At 35.9% G+C, this 18,205-nt stretch overlaps 1 protein-coding gene across 1 annotated transcript in view; it reads right to left on the bottom strand.

The window, feature by feature from the left end:
* The window catches only part of LOC134855244 (zinc finger protein 260-like), a 400,784-nt gene extending 383,660 nt beyond the window's left edge, over positions 1 to 17,124 (bottom strand). The window contains exon 1 of the mRNA XM_063871709.1: positions 17,114 to 17,124. The gene's annotated coding sequence lies outside the window, so the exon portion shown is untranslated. The remainder of the gene's footprint in view (positions 1 to 17,113) is intronic.
* Between the last annotated feature and the right edge of the window lie 1,081 nt (positions 17,125 to 18,205).

Here is an 18,205-nt window from a genome sequence, read left to right as displayed (position 1 = left end):
AACAATCTGAAACAGTTTTAGCATTTTGTCAAAAGAGTAAGACACTTTTTGCATGTTCCCAAAAAAAACTGGAGCGTTTTGAGCAATTTGTCAAAAAACACTTTTCGCATCTTGTCAAAAAAATTTGAACACTTTCAGCGTCTTGTCAAAAAATCATTAGTTTTTCATGCAATGCTAATTTTTGGAAAAATATTTTTCGCATGTTTGCTGATCAAAAGTAACAAAAAACCAATGTTCTAACATAGGAAAAACCAAAGAAAACGTGAAATTTACCCAAAAAGATCAAAACGATTTCTACACTTAGCATTTTCGTAAAGATTTGAGAACAAATTTCGCTTCTTTTAAAAAAGTTAATGGTATTTTTGCATACTTGTTGAGAAAATCAACTCAAGTTCTACATCTTGCAAAAAATTTTGGTAGGTTTTTCGCACATGTGATAAAAACTACATGGATTTGTTTGTCAGAAAGTGTTTAGGCTGGAATAAAAAATCAAGAGTCTTATAACAACTACTCAAATATCAGTAGAAAATTCATTTGAAAAAGCTTACTCGAGAATCTGACAAGATTATTGCGGAGCTAAGAAGGTGTCTTCTGGACTTTTGAATTATTTAAACAATAAAAAATAAAACCAGCATAAAAATTGACTTCATTAACATTTAAATTTAAAAAAAACATGGAAAATTGTAGAATATTTCTACCAGAGAAAGGTTGTGGTTAATAAGAGTACTTTCTGCCGCTTCAGTTTTAAAAAATAAAATAGATTCAGTACAACAAGAAACTTTATTCTACAAAACTTCTCAGAAATAAGAAAAAGTCAATTTGATGAGACAATTTTTTCATATTTTAAATCGAAAAGACAGAAGTGTTCATTATTTTTAAATGAATACAGATGTTTTCTCCAATTTTTAGAGAATGTAACCAAAACCTACTCAACGCTGGTAAAAAGACACGGCTGAAAAGACCCAAAAAAAATCATTTAATCTGGAAATCTACTACAAATTAGTTTAATTAACAAGTTTGAACAAACTTTTTTAGAAGAAATGGATTTCTATCCCAAAATTTGAAGCCAATCATAATAAAACGGGCAAGTTACTGGATCCAGTTTGACTTTGGTACCATAGCTGTCAAGATTCTCAAATTTTTTAATAAAATGTTATACCCAAGCGTACAAATTATCATAAGTCTTTCAGAATGGAGAGAACTCTATAGCAAAAGAATTAGAACAAACTAGAAAAGAAATAGCTATGTCTAAGTTACCCACGAGAAAAGAATACGGGTTTTCTTATGATTCAAATGAAAAAAAAATGATGAGTTTATGGATCTGTGTTATGGATATAGATATCACTTGCTTACAAAAAGTCATTTACTACAAATGACCATTTTGATGAAATGGTTGAAGCTAACATCTTCCACAGTGTTTAAAGTTTGAAAGTGTTTAAGTCCCTTCAGATATTCTCTGCATGATTGGCGAAAAGTTGGAACCATTCGTAATAAAAGGTATTTGAAAGAAAAATTTAGGATGCAATGGAATATATTATCTCTGTTGAGAAGAAAACAGGGTGTGGCCTATGAAGAAAAGTGACAAGGAACTCGAACTTCAACACAGTTTTTGTTTCAAAAACTTTTTGTCATTTCACACATCCATTAAATGTTCATATTTGTTCGTAAATTAGTTTTTCTTTTCAATTGAAATAAATGTTTCTGAACCAAAGTTAAGTTTTTGAAGATTTATCAGTGAAAATTGTTTAGACAATTTAACAGTTTTAATCAAATTGTTGTGTAAAGACAGTTGATTATTTTCACAAAGCCTACATAATCACTATTCACAGAATCATTTTAATCAAAAAAGCACAAATCAAATACTCCGTAACAAATCAGATTCAATTTTTGAGTTTCGAACTTCTCGAACTCTAACCAGAAACGCTGAACCAGATTTGTGTTTAGAACATAAATTATGTCTTTTGAATTCTTTCCGACTTACTTATTTTTTTTTGCAATTGTAGATAATTTTTCGGCTTTTTTCTATCGTAGGTTATGTTGAACCTGCTCGACTAAGGAGATTGAATATTTCTCCGCATGACGTAATAAAACTTGAATAAAAATTGTGTTTGAAAAAAGTGCAAAGACGGTAACTTTCTTGATATGTGTAAGCATATTATCTAGTCTCGGCAAAATTTGGCAAAGAGATGTTCCTATAATAACCAAATTGAAACTTACAATTCTCCCAAGGTCATAAGAAGTTGTGGGTAGAGATATAAAAATCATTGATTACTAAGTATTTTTTGTAAAAGTCACTTAAAACGGAGATAAATTGCCATTTTTTACATTAATTTGAAAAAAAAGCTGGAAAGAGCTTGACATACAGCAGCAGCCAACTGTAAGAATGATTTTTGCAGAGAGTTGTGGATTCAATTGGTAGAAGTACCGCCTAAACAATTTCGGCATGTGGAAATTTCATAAGTGGAAATCACGATGAGTCACACTATTTTTTTACTTTTTCATTAAAAAATACGATCTATTTTCTCATTCTACCTCATATGATTAGTTTGCAAAAATGTTTTCAAGAAAAGACACTAGTTCTTATTATATTGAATTCTCAAAAAATCGAACAATACTTGGTAGATTTGTTTGGTTCCAAAAAACCTACAGGGGAAATTTATTTTGAACGCTGCTTTGAACTATTAAAAAGAAACAACTTGGAGCAAATTGAAAAATCCCAACAAGTCTATCTTAGTAAAAATAAGAAAAAGCATTATCGGCAATCAGTTGTACGAATATTCACGATGCTGAAAAACTTGGTCTCGTACCCATACGTGAAGCCAAATCTGGCAAAGAAACAACTACGGATCAGTAGCTCAACATCTGTAATAGAGTATATGAAATAGCAAGATAGAACATGGGGAGCGTGTGTGTCACAATCAAGAAGTACAATGTGAACAAGCCGCCCTGCATTCAGACTCGACTCTTCACTGCAAAGAAAAATGAAGACTTGAAGCAAGTTGCCTATGTCAACTATACTTTGATTGAATCCAAAGAAGTGTGCCAAGTTTTGGTAAACCTTTTTTGTTGATAATTGTAAGCCTCAGTAAAGCTTTGTGATTTTTGTAGGTTTGGTAATTGAAATATTAGTGGTTTGAAAGAATTTTTTTCTCACGAAAGTGTACATTTAGAGGTAGGATATCTGAGGAAAAACATAAAATTTAATCGAAATTGAAACAGAAAACATTCAGCAATTATCAGTTGATTTTCAAATATTTGCTAAGGAAGTTTCAAAAAACAAAAAAGTTTAAATACTGTTTTTATGTAAGCTTAAGTAGTTTTTGTCTTATTTCAACAAAGTTACTATTAAAAGTAATGATTTAGTTGAAAACGTTAACAATAACTTCTGTTTCTATATAACTTATCGGTTGTTTTCATATTTTTTTGCCAAAGTTTGAGGTTTTTAGAGGCTACATAAGTTTTCGTAAAACAAACAGGACTCTAAAAAGGGGAAAAAGATTGTTTGTTTCGGTGAAAAATATTTTTCAATCAATATTTTTCAACGTCTGCAATGGACATTTATCAGATTTTAAAGTTGAACTACTACAAAAAACAACAAGAGTGGGGGACAAACGACGTTGATGGAGATTATGTTAGTTTCAACTTGTTTTAAAACACAGAAAAATCACGAAAGTCTTGAAAATTATGGAGAAGAGAATTATGAAAAGAAGAGTACTGCCAAATTTATCTTAAAATGTTTTACAAAGAATAATTTATTCAGATTGAGTGGTCAATCAGTAATAAACAAAACAATGGGAGAGCCTATCACGCAAAATTTGAAGACAAGGAACAACATCAGGTAATTGTTTTAAATTTGATACATATGAAAATCTAGATATGTCAGATTATATTTTCATCGATTAGCTAAATTCGAAAGACTTCCAGTTGTTTGTTTCACAATATACCAAAAAGAAAACAATAAAAACATATACTTTGGTAATTTCAATTTTCACTGGTTAGAAACGGAACAAATCAAAAAACTTTCATAAAAGTGATCATGAAATCATGAAATTTCAAAAAATTCAGATTCGAAACATCAATATTCAGTTATCAGATTGAGAAAAGCGTACAAAATAATTAGCAAAGGATTTATAGTAAAAACTCTGCTTCGGAATAATTGAACATTCGTTGAAATGATACAAAGTAAAATTTTGCTCAAAAATTGGACAAAGTTGGAAGATAGAAGAAAAATATCGGAAATTAAAGCAGAAACTGAGAATACACTAAACTGAGATGGAAACACTATTTGAATCACTGAGGGTTTTGAGATAATTTTACTAAAGTTAAGCTTATAAATTATATCTTGAGAGAAAAATCATCATAAAAAGTCTCAAAGACTTATATTTATGGGTAATTTGTTTTGAAAAATTAGCTATCATTTGATATATTAAGTAAGTTTTTATAAAAATTCAGATGTTTTGAGGATAATTTTTGTGAAGTAAACTCAACTCCGACATCTTTTGGAAGATGATACAGAAGCATAAATCAATTTCATCTTTTTTAGTTAAAGAACAAAAAAATTGATATCGAAAAATTTTAGATAAGGTAAATCATTGAGAGCTTGCTAAAGATTTTTAAACAGACTAATACTTAAGCAGAACCAGATCTACGATCTCTTAATCGTAGGAAAATTAACATCAAAAAGTTTCAATTAGACATGCAGTAAATTTTTTGCTCTGGTTAGTTTCAGTCTTTTTTCAATTAGAAAATTAGGTTGAATTATAGATTTTTTTGCTTAAGTTCTTTTGCAAAAATAGTCAATTGTTACAGTTTGCAATTTGATTAGCTTTTTTAACTCGATGTTTTTAAGAAGCGTTCTTTCAAAAGTTTTTAGACGTTGCAGATGTTAGGAACTAGGTTCCCTTTCATATTTATACTTTCGAAGTTTTTCAGATTATAACCAATAGAGCTGCCCTTTGTTCGTTCTAGAAACCCAATGTAAAAATACACCTTGATACTCTCAATTTTTTCAAATACTTTTGAATGCTTTGTCTAGCACCAATTCTTTCTCACTTGAACTTTTTTAAGAGATCTTCTGACAAAATTTAATATAGCAATATATACTGAATATTTACAAAACAAGTGATAGTTTATGATGTAGAAATGTTAAAATTTGCCTATATAATTAACTGTAGCAACTGAATAAGGTAACTTAAAGGAAAATGTGCACAAATTACATAGTAAAAGTCAGACGTTATCAGATCTAATTTTATCTCTTCCAGCAAATTGTTTGTTCAATTGATAATATTTTCCTCTTTAATTCCCCAGTTTTACTATATTTTCTAGCAAAGTGAGTTCAAAGGTCAAAGCAAGTACTGATCAGAAAACAAGGATGTACTTAAAGCATATATCATTTTTGGGAAATTTTTAAAATTTAAACTTTTTTTTTAAATGTCCCATTTTTAGTCAATTTTAGCAATTTTGTACAACGTTGGATTAATCATTGAGAAAAAGTGATAAAAGAGAACTGAAGTTGATCGATCAACAAAAATGCCAGGTTACAAAAATTTGTTGACTTCAAATTGAGAACAGCATAAAACATCTGATTGATCGAAACCTAATTTTTTTTGTATATTCATAACTAAGCTCCAGTGCAAAATTCATGCAGTTTTGATTGATTTATTTCAATTGGAGATGGAACTTTCAAACTTTAATCTCTCAAAAAAGCAATTCACGCTTCATTAACTCAGTGGTGAAACGCAAATATGCATCTGCCAAATGATCATAGTAATCATATGGATCTGCCAAAAGGATAAAAATAGGTCATAGAATAAATAAGTATAGTGGATGTGCCATCGTTTCTCCAGATAACCTGGGGAATAAAAAATAAAGTGGGGTATTAAAGTAATCAATCGTAAGGAGCTGTCAAAATTTCTTGATATCCCTTTGAGCGGAATAATTAATATATCAAAGATAATCCTCTATATTCAATTTTCCCCAGACAACCTGAGGTGGTATAAGTAAGACGAAATGGGTTTTTAAAAGTTTTTTTTGGGAAAAAAAACCGTTCTGCGTTTTAATATTTTATGTTGTCATACTCTAAATCGAAACTTAATTTTTGTTGAAACCTATCATCTGAAATTTACCATCCAAAAATTTTTTTTTTCAATTTTTAAGATAAAATTGTTTTTTCAAGAGAATAATGTACTTGCAATTAAAACTTTACAAATTTCAAAATTTTTTCTGGAACTTACCATCTGAAACTTACCATACCAAAGTCATGTTAGAAAAAGTAGCCCTATCCTTAAAATCGAACAAGCAAAATTCCAGTTTCAAAAAATTTTCCAATTTCATCATCTTACCATCTGAAACTATGGAACATATGACCGATCTTATTACTTTCGAAAATCTATTGCCACATAATACACCACTAGAATATTTGCCATTGGGTAAAACGCGCCAAAATTTGTGAAAAAACTAGACATTTTTACCCAGAATTCAATAATTACCATTTTTCTTACCATTCTCTTACCATCAACCAAATCATGAAACCTTACCAACTCTATTAGTTTTCTTAATATATTGCTAATTCTATTAATAATGTTAATACATAGGGTGATGACCGGATACTCAATAGCCTATGTTAAAACTTAGGGGTCATCAAACCCCGCTCCCGATTGAATCTACCCGAGATATACTACTTCATACCCTAAAAAAGATTATGTCTTGGGGCAATAAAATTTTTTACAGCCGCAAAACATCAGAGTTTCTGTTCATTACTCAATTAAAATTCTTATTTATTCTGAATTTCCCTCAATGGGGAAATTGTTTATCAACCGAAAAAAGTCAGCTCTTTTTCTTGGTTCATTGAGGTAATTGCATGCAGCAAGTCAAAAAGTAAAAACTTTAGAGATCTTGCTGATGTTTTAACTAGCTTGGATATTTGAAATAATAACTGTCTTCTAAATTATACAAACACGAGTAGTAATTTCTAAGATAACGCAAAGAAATAATCTAAAAATTGAAATAATAATTGACAACTAACTTCTTCATAAAAACATTTTTGAGATTTTTACTCCAGCTTTTGGACTCCATCTGAAAAATGGAATAAAATTGGCTTGTTTTTCGTGCAAAATTTTTTAAGCAGCTAAAAACACATTGTAAAACCAATGCGTAAGCATAAACATAAGAATCATATTTAAAGGGAGCATAACTTTGATTGAAACTCCACAAGGTCAGACAGCCTGCCCAGAATGCAAGCCTATCTGCAACAGCCAATACAAGAGTAAGAAGCTCAAATACTACTGCTGAAAACTTGGCCAATACCGTCCTCAGTGCTATAGCTGGCGGTTATTATCTTACGCTCCCACTTAGGGTTTGAGTAATTTCGACTTGGATGAGTAGCGTGGGGACTACCGGTCACTAACAGAGCGATGGATCAGTTAATTAGCGGTGTCCCCGTTATCCCTGCAACCGATTTCAAGTAAGTATCACCTACAACCACCATTTTCCACTTTCTGCTGCTCAATTTCGGACCATATTCGTCACCTAGTGAAATACAGCTTCAAGTTATCTGCGACGCATCGCAAGACGCAATGACTACGTGTATCTACTTCCGTACTGCATGTAGTTCTGGCTTGCACTGCTGTGCAAGTTCGGTACTGACGAAAAGCGAATGAAACCCCAATCCACTCACTTTTGGACAGATAACACAACTGTTTTGTCCCGGTGGCATCGCGCGCTCGTGTTAACTGAAAAGAGTCTTAGGTACTTCAATGAGACCAGCTCGGTTCAACCGCTGTTTTGGTTCTAAATTAAGATCTCCCTTCCTCCGGTGATATTCATGACATGAACCGTCTTATCTTTTTATCAATTAGTGGTGCGAAAATCGTTAAGTAAAATTTTGATGTCTTGGAATTTGTCTAATAATTTTGACTTCTGGGAACAATATGGAGACAATTTAGGACATATGGAGTAAGCAAAAATATGTATTACAACGAATGTTTCTTACATCGAGGGCTGTCGCTGTTTAAAATTGTTTTAATCAGTTTCTGGTCTCATTGTCCAAGAAGAAATCATCTTGGGCATCTTCTCAAGAACTTGCAATTTAAAAAATGTTTTAAGCATTTTGAAAAGATTTTCAAAAAAATCTAAATTCATTTTGTAGTGGAATTCTAAGAAAAACTTGATGAAAATTAAGAAAGTATTTGTTAGGACAAGTAGTGAGTTTCATTAAGGTGTTTAAAGAAATTTTAACCGGTGAAAGTCTTTTTGAGTTTACAACTGCTAGGTTCTTTTAAAAATCACCCTGAAAACTGAAGTAAAAATAATACTTTTTGGCACAATCTTTACCCAATATTAGTTGATAGTCTCGAGTTTTTCATTACGAAAACTACATAAACAATGTTTTTTGCGTACAGATTAAACCATCACGTAATCTGTATAAAACTTGTTTAAACTCTGTACATAACAATGGATGAAAATTCAGATACGCTGCTTTCCTATCAGATACGCTGCTTTCCTACGGAAACCAATTCACAACTTACAACTCAACGGCTTCATTGCTTATCAGAATTCTTGTAGCCTACCTCAAAGCTCCCTTGTAAGTCTACTAATGAAGTGAGAAGATTATTGCCTGACGAACGAGCTCCATTCAGCCTCATTCAAAAGCTTGACTTAGTACCTGAATAACAACTCGCGATCATGCGAGAATCTGGACATAAAACCATCGACTTCAAAGCAAGCGGGACGGAAGTGACAACCAACGAAGCATCAACAATCAAACAGCCGACCCAACCACTTTATTTCTATTTTGATGGAGCCTAAGATTTTACTAATTCTACAGTGCATCGGATCCTGAGTGTAAAATGGTACACAACTGACGATAATATGTTCGTTAAAGCAACAACCAAGGTAACCAATTCTGCAAAACTGCAGCGTCTACACTCCGACAAGTCCTCTCCACGGTGGCAACGGTTTTCGATCCACTAGATATCCTAGCGTCAATTATCGAAAAGTATCTCTACAATACGTGTGGACACCTGGTACTTCCTGGGGCAAACTCGTGCCCAACGACTTCGTCCCAATAATTGAAAAATAAATCGACCATTGCAAACAACTACCCCGTGCTTTGAAAATACTTTCGCCCGCTTCGCAAAAGCGTGTGTCTCAATCGTGCATAGCCATTCCCGGGTTAAGTTTCAACCATAACGCAGTAAACGTCCGTAAAACTTGTCAGTATCAACTTGATCACTATCTCTCAAACCGAAACGACATTGTTACGCGGCACGACGCCGTTAATAAATCTATTAGTCGACACCGTAGTAATAACTTTCACGCACTAACTCCTAACCAGCTTCAGGAGATTCTTTTAAACTATAAACGTAATATTGATGAAACCGTTTACTGTGAACGTGTAGGCCCGGAAGATATTTATTTATAGTGAGTTGAAAGAGTCAGGTATATTGGATATTAAAATAGTAACAGACCTGATATCTAGAAGGAAGCAAAATATCACTGAGTTAGGGCAAAAGTACTTAGAACTACACCAGGATCCCTCTCTAGAACTGAAAACGTTTACGATCCTTAGGCGTTATAGCAACATTTTGAAATATGTTATTTCAAAGAAAAATACTCCTAAGCAGGAAATCGCAAGCGGCAAACTAATCGAAACGGAAAAAATGTTGAGCAGCAGCTAGGAGTTAAATTAAGTGCTTCTCTATTGTGTGATATTGTTTAATGAGTCATAATATACTTTAATGATACTAATGTTAAGGTCCTAATTTTTTTATTTTCTTTTTTTCCTCAAACTGACCAGTTGAGCAAATGAGTAGAAGTGACGAAGCTTACAATTTTTCAAAACAAAAGAACAAATTGAATAAAAATATTGACGATTGAATAATGGTCGAACATCACTAGAAATTGAGCTTTCCGTAGTTCACAGTCGCGTAACTGAGAGTTTAGATGGACCAATTAGGAAAACAAAAATAAACGCCTTAATTGAGTCTTGCAAGAGTATTCTCGAAAAAGCATTAGCTAAGAATGATGAACTTGTGATATTAGCTAAAAAAACTGATAAACCTAGCATGGTGGGATAGGATAGTTAAAATTGACGATGAAGTAACTGGTAAGGCTCGCGCTCATATGGAGTCTAATCAGGCTTAAGAGGTCTGTGTCAGTGAAACTAGTCGATCAAAACTTTCATCAAAATCGGCAAAATCCGGGTTGAGTAAGCAAAGCTCAATGAAATCCTCCAGTGAGCGCCGCAAAGAACTGCTCCTAGCGAAGATGAAGCGGGAAGAAATCAAAAAAGAACATGGAGCAACCTTAAGACTGAATCAACAGGAATCTATCATCGAATAGCAAAAGCATCTGATTGAGATGGAACGAAAACAACGAGAACTTAAATTTTATATTGAATATTATCGTTTACGAATGGGAAAAAGCCGACTAGAAATGGAACGATTAGGCCTGGAATATCGTATCAAAATACCAGAAGAATAAATGGTTGAAACTGAACACCTCGAAGAGTCTGAAACAGATCAGCATCTCGAGCTGGCGTCTTCGGTTGATCGTCGTTCTGGCAAGATAAACGATTGGGTTGATCACGCATTAGAAAACCAAAAAGGACCCGAGGTAGCTCCGTCTTCTTCGAAGTTTGCAACCTGTATAAACACAGAAAGCGGTTCGCATCAACACAGAAATGTGTCCACAGCGGGAGCTTCACCTCAGCTATCATTGCCGAATCAGACTCTTGATTGTGATCAACAATGTTATCCCTATCAACCAGCCGTCTCCTTCAGCGATGGCAATGGAATAATGAACGCTGTATCCACTAATCCTGAGCACGAAACGCAGTCATTGCCTATCTCAAAAAAACGCTGCACTTTGCGAAAACAATACATCGTCATTTTTAAATCCAGCTGTAACAGCAGCTACCAATACTCCGGTATGCTGTTACTTCTCTGTACCCCATCCTTCGGCTTCCACTCAACCTCTCCCCGTCAAAAACGTTAATAACTATTCTCGAGTTGTTGGAAACATGCCCGTCATCTCCAATCAATACTCCCCCAAGCCATTTTGTCACAAACAGCTGCAAATTTAATCTGCAGAAATCAAAACTTGCTATCACATAACATGGACAACCGATTTAGCGGACAATCTGCCGTTGTTAGTCAGCCCAAAGTGCCACTAATGTCCCAGTGGACACCCGCAATCGTACAATGTAGCACTGGGGTAACAAGTTATGGTAACACGAACCCATCAGTTGGTGTTTTTTAATCCGTAACGCCAAAATCTCAGCAACCATTCCCGCACGTATCAAGTGGTGGTACCGTTTACTATGGATTTCCCAATCACGATGCATCAGCTTTAAACACTTACATATATCAGCAGTAACAATTTGCAGCTGATTCTAGCAACAATTTGCCGTCGTTGCAATCAGCTTTCCAACCGCAAGCCGTGGCACTGAATGACTTAGTCCAAGCTCTGTCAGTCTCAAAGAATGGAAGCTGCCCCATTACGATGGCAACCCACTCTCGAATGGCACGAATGGTTTGGCCAATTTTGCAGTACTGTAGACGCAGCGTCCTTAAGTGATGAGGTGAAAATAATTTATTTAAAAAAACTAGTCACTGGAAAAGCTAAGTCAGCCATATCAGAGTTTGAATACAATGAAAGAATGAATAAGGATGCTCTGAAAACTCTAGAAAAAAAATTTGGCCAGCCACAAAACGTAATTACGGCCCACATTGATAAGTTGTCTAGTTTCCCGCAACTTAGAGTGCACAACTCTGAGAAAATCGTTAGCTTGTCGATGACGATTTCAAGTCTAGTGGCTGTCTTTAGGTCTCTTGACTATGAAGAAAACTTGAAAAGCATATCTTTGTTAAATCAACCTCTTTTGAAATATCCACCAAACATGAGAGTATCGTGGTCACTTTTTGTCGTGAATTGTTATTGGTCACCCCCGAACCTAATTGATTTTAACAATTGGTTAAAAGAAAAAAGTGAGCCTCACGAGCAAATGAAAAATATGCCCAAAAGTCGAAGAACCATCCAAAATTAAAGAAGCTGTAACGAGAGTTTTTGCCTCGATAAGTACAGTTGAGAAAAAGTTTGATCATCCTTCTGGTTTCTTCTGCAAGGGGAAACATGCCTTGTGGAAGTGCTCTGTTTTTAAGGAGAAAACCCCAACACAACGTGCAAAATTCTCTTCGGAAAACAAATTGTGCATCTCCTGCTTACAAGGGAACCACGCTTTTCGGCAATGGCCAGTGCAAAAAAATGCACCAAACCAGGTGGCACTAGCACCCATAGTGTACATCTCCATGGTGGTGAACGTGTTTATCCTGGTCGAAATCCCGACAAAAATGATAGCCACACAAGGCTCATTGCTGGTCAAACAAGAACTAATGCAGAGCCAGATAAAGCGATCACAAACGCTGATAGAAAATCATTCAGCAAGTCATCATGCAGACACTTATCCCGTTCCGTTGGATGTAAGTTGCGCAATCTCGAACGACCAATCATCAATCATAACATCAAAAGGGTTACTGCCCATAATCAAGCTCCACGTTTCCCCGATTTCCAGAGTGCTGATTGTTTAATATTGTGTGACTGAGCATCTAGTCAGTCCTGGTTATCGGCTAAATTAGTCAAATTCCTAAATCTTACAGGAAGAGGTTTGCATCTCACAGTAAATGGTTTTAACACAACGACTGTTGTTAAAATGAAACAAGTTTAAATGAAGGTATCTTCTAACTTCGATGGATTCGAGTACATATTCGAATTAACCGCATTTGTCAAGGATGAACTTAAAGTCGGTACCGATACCGTCAACATCCCTGCATTACAGAGCAACTATCCGTACCTTGCCCGTCGCGGCTCGCCTTTTATTAGGCTGCGTCTTGAGCGGCCCAATGCGGACATCTACTGGTCTCCTTTCCACTTGTTTCAAGTGCAAAACGGATGATACCGAACTAGCTTGCCGAATCAAACGCTGGTATGAAAAAGAGTCATACGAAGCCTACAAAGAGGTCGACTCCCGTTCAGCCGAGGACAAACGGGCGGCTATAGTACTTGATTCCTTCACCGTCCATGATGGATCAAGATACGCTGTAGGCATGCTTTGGGCAGAAGAATCTATCATGTTACCAGACGATGACTATGGCTCTTTGGTTCATTTAAAATCGTTGGAAAATTGTTTAGCGAAAGATTCGTTAGGGAATCAATATTCAAAAACTATCGAAGATGATTTGAGCAAAGCATACGTGATTCAAGTTCCTACCCATAACTTTTCGAACCGCAGCATACAAGAGTGTTATCTTCCTCACCATCCCGTAGTGAACCCAAACAAACCCTGGTAAAGTGAGGCGTGTCCTTAACAGAGCGTCTAAATTCCACGGTACGTCATTGAACAAATCGTTGCTAGTAGGACCCGACCTACTGCAAAACCTTGTGTTCGTTCTCATTCGTTTTCCTCAACATCATTTTGCCGTATCGGCTGACATTAAAGGGATGTTCCTACAAGTCGGCGTCCTTCCAGAGGACCAACCTTGTCCTCGTTTTCTGTAACGGGAGGACCCCACAGCCGATGTGGTTGTACACCAGTACACCAGACATATCTTTGGAGCGAGAGATTCGCCGACGTGTTCAAATTATGCATTGCAACGGACTGCAATGGATAATCAGGCGATGATCCCTTACGCAGCGTCCGCAGTTCTAGAGAAATTTTATATTACGACTACCTGGACTCCTTTGAGGACCCTGATGTTGCATTTAAAATGAGTCAAGACTTGATTACTCTAGGTGGTTAGCTCTAGGTGGTTTCAAATTAACTAAGTTCATAAGTAGGGAACTAAAATTAATAAAGAGTTAAGCCCGCCCCAAAGCGCGCCGCAACAGAAAGTACAAATATTGTAACTTGGGGGATAATGCATCCCATGTTCTTTGTCAGAAGTGGGACCATATCGACGACACTTTGGTGGTAAGCCGTGGTGTCAATCGTGAAGTTAAAAACTCGATAACACAGCGAACAGTGTTAAGTTTCATTTCTTCCTTTTTCGACTTCATAGTTCCCGTAGCGTCCTATACCGTAGGAGCGCGATTATTTTTGAAAAAAATCTGGCGCATTTGTGGCCAACAATGGGATGATGAGCTACCCGTTGATAGCAAGACAAAATATCTTGACTGGGACTCTGATTTGGCATCTCTAGGACAAATGAGTAAAATGCGCAGCTACTTCTCCGCACCAGTTGATTGGGCTGAGTTACACATGTTCGGTGACAGCTCAGAAGAACTTTTTTGTGCTGTAGATTTTTTTCGTGCCCGTGTGAAAACTTCACTCGAAACACAAGTGGCCTTCGTCTTTGGAAAAGCAAGAGTCGTGCCCACGAAAGCGCTTTCCATCCCGAATCTTAAACTGCAGGCCGCATTACTCGCTATCCGCTTGAAGGAAGAAGTCCTCAAAGCTCTGACGATTCCTGTGTCAAACACTTTCATGTGGACTGGCAGCACCACTGTGCTCCAGTGGTTAAACTCAGGTAGTAAGCAACCCACGTTCGAAGCAAACCGGATTGGAGATATTCTAGAAAGTACGACCGTAGACCAGTTGTTTCACGTCTTAAGCGGAGACAACCCTGCTGAAACGGGAACCAGAGCAATCTCAGCGGAGTCCTTAAAAACAAGCAGCTGGGTGAATGGGCCAAGTCTACTGAAAACTGGCGAGAGGCCTTTCAAGCCGAGCATAGATGTACTTAAAAAATCTGCCTGGTTGGTCCCGCTTGAGACCTTAAGTAAGGTTTAGAGCAGACCTCCAATTTTCAAACGCTGTCCAAAAACAAAAAACAACCCTTTTTATTTGCATGAAAAGAATTCAGCTCGTAAACTCCAGCGTAAACTCGTTTCTAAAATTCCAGCGATTGGTTGCCTTCATGCTCAGACTGAGTCCGAAACACCGGTACTACCGCACCAAAGTCAAGGAAATAACCGATCCGGTTGAATTAGAAATCGCCAAACAACGACTTTTCTTGATTTCCCAGAAAGAATTTTTTGAAGCGGAATAGTTATTCCAGTCCTGTGACAAAACCGTCAAAAAGTCTAGTCGCATCGCACAATATGCACCGTTGATGGGTCCTGCATTCCTCATTCGTTCAACTGGGCAAACTTGCCACTTAGTTGAACTGAATATGACACAAAACAACCAAAATACTTGATGGAAGGCATGATCTGGTAAAATTGTTCGTAAGTGATATTCACTATCGCTATCAGCACGAATTCTTAGACTATCTGCGAGCTGTATTTCACTTAGAGTTTGCAATCCTGAACCTTCGCTCTTTAATAAAATCTTTTGAAGTCCCTTGCCTTATATGTAGGAAGCGCACAGCCAAAAATGACACAGCTATGATGGCAGAGCTTCCAGTTGAAAGGCTTGGTTAACACCGGCCTCCCTTCACGGACTGTGGTTTTGTTTATTTTGGACCTTTTTACGTCTCAATCAGGAAGAGTTCTGAAAAACGATGGTGCTTCCTTCTTACATGTATGACCACAAGAGCTGTACATAGTGAGATTGTCTCATCCATGGACACGAGTTCGTGTGTAATGGGAGTCGAAAGATTCATTGCCCGTCGTGGCACTCCATCAGTCATTTGGTCCGATAACGGCATCAATTTTGTGAGAGCCGAGAAAGAACTTTTGAATTGTATTCAGTCGTGGAACCGACAAGCATGCCCCGAGCTGGTCAAAAAGGGTATTAAGTGGAAATTTAACCACCGGCAGCCCCGCATCACGGTGGTTCTTGTGAACATCTCCTTCGGTGTTGTAAAAGAGTATTCTACGCAATAATAGGAAGTAGAAAGCTCACTCCCGAAGTCCTTGAAACAGTTTTCTGTCTCGTAAATCAATCACTGAACGGTCGACCTATAACATCAGTAAGTGCAAGTCCGGATGGTTTTGAGGAGTTATTTCCTAATCACTTTTTGCTCGGCGGAAATGGTACTAGCTTCCCTTCTCTCTCTTTCTAGGAGCACTTCGACCATCGAAAGCAATACATCCGAGCGCAAAGCTACGCCAACTCAATTTGGAGTCGTTGGCTGCGATATTATGTGCCAGCGCTGAATAAACGCAGTAAGTGGAACTCAGATAGTGACGTTAGTTTAAAAACAGGGGATTTAGTTTGGATTGGTGAACGCAGCCCAAGGGGACACTAACCTTTGGCTCGTATATAAACCCTTAATTACGTAAAAGACAATATAGCCCGATGCGCCGTAGTCACTACCCGCTCCGGGAAGCTAACTCGACCGGCCGTAAAACTCGCACCCGTTTTTGCTCATTTGGGCGCGGAAGATGTTCGCGCTTAAATTAATGACGTCACTATAGCGCGAAAGTGAAAAAACTAAAATTAGTTTTTCTTAGACAAAAGGACTTGAACTGCTGGTTTGTCCGATTAAGGTCAGCTTGCCATAAAAAAATGTTTATAGATTTTTGAGATGCTTGAAAACCGTTTGAAAACATGTTAACCGGAAAACGTTTACTAATTACTTTCATATTATCTGCTTACATTGCCGATAATTTACAGATATTGAAGCAGGTTTTATCGAATCTTACAGGATACCAGAGTGCCGCACACTTCAACTAACACATACATTTGATACCAAAGTGAGATAAATGAGACTTCTTGTCTTTTTTTCGATACTCAATTCAAGTTCTGAAAATTTTTTCATTTTTCCATTTGTTATTTGTTCTATTTCTAACCAGTGAAAAAAGAAAATACCAAAACATACATTTTTATTGTAGAAAAAAGACAAATTTCTGGTAGAGAAAAAATTAGATCTAAAAACATCTGATTGTTTTATGTAATTTGTACTTGTTTTCCTTTAGATTCCCATGATCAATTGCTACAGCAACTTATTCAAGCAAAAATAGAAATTTTTAGACCATTAACTATCACTTTTCTTGAAAAATCATTCATAAATTGTTTTTTAATCTTGATTTTGTCGGAAGTTTTCTCAAGAATTTTCAAGTGAGAAAGAATTGCTCCTTGTTAAATATTCAAAAGCATATGTACAAATTGATAATAAAACAGGGATATTCAAGGCTGCACGTTTTGATCATTTTAATATCTGAAAACATTATTATTTAATAAGTATTTCGACCAAAACTTCCGCAACAAAAAAAACTTGAGTTTTTTTCAATTAATATCCAAGTTATACCTAATTAGAGTTTTAAAATTATTTTGGAGACAATAAAAACTGCATTTTGACGATCATTTCAAACAGCTGTGGACGCGTTAAATTTGATGATCAGGTATATATTGACGAGATCTCTGCTTATTATCGAGAAACTTACTTTATAAAGTTTGTGGTTTTTTGAGCAAATGCATGTAGCGAAACGATTTTTTTGAGCCTCCGATTTTCAGTTATTCTATACTGCAATAACAGTGAAATTTCAAACTGGTTTTAAGAAAACTGAAAAAAAATAGATGCAAAAAATTTGATAAAATATTGTTAGAAAAGTTTCTGAGTTACCACTTTCTTCTAAGAAAAGTCACTATCTTGTAACATTCTTAGAGCCTAATTTATTTAGAAGTTGTAAGATTTTAAATAAAAAAAAGTTCTAAGAAAGCGACTTTTGGCCAATCGGAGGTATTGTTACAATCTGTTCACGTGTTAACGCTGATAAGTTTCTGTGCAGCCTATTACATGAAAAAATCATTTTGAGCAGACTTTAATTTTTTGATTTATTGAAAAAAAAATCAATGGGGGACTGAAAAAATGACCAATTTGGTTGCGCGGGATAAGTTGCCGCGCTAAACCCATCGCAATAGACTTTCAGAATAATAACTAAAAACTTCAAAGCGCGCAAAAATTAGTTCAGAGCAAGGCCAAACTGACAATTTTTGTACCCTCAGAACTTTACGAAAAACCATTGGATGCAAAATATCCTATTACATATAATTTTAGGGAGTCGATATCTTTTTTGGGGAATAAAGTTTTTTAAAGAAAATCTTTGAAATCGATGAGCAAAAAAAAGTGACTGAAGGAAAAAACCACCATTGATAGTTCGCTTATATTCGAAAAACTTTCGAGGCCAAAATGAGTGATTTGTGAATTGAAAGCGGGTTTCACAACAAAGAAGCTCGCTTTTTTCCTATTTTTTCTTTCGTTTTCTTCGATCGTTCCTATAGAATTTCAAGATGCTTAAAGACTTGTCTCTGGAATTTAGAAAC

Source organism: Symsagittifera roscoffensis, chromosome 10, assembly GCF_963678635.1.
Source record: "Symsagittifera roscoffensis chromosome 10, txSymRosc1.1, whole genome shotgun sequence".
NCBI lineage: Eukaryota > Metazoa > Xenacoelomorpha > Acoela > Convolutidae > Symsagittifera > Symsagittifera roscoffensis.
The sequence above is the reverse complement of the archived record's forward strand: the minus strand, read 5'-3'. Positions and strand labels throughout refer to the sequence as shown.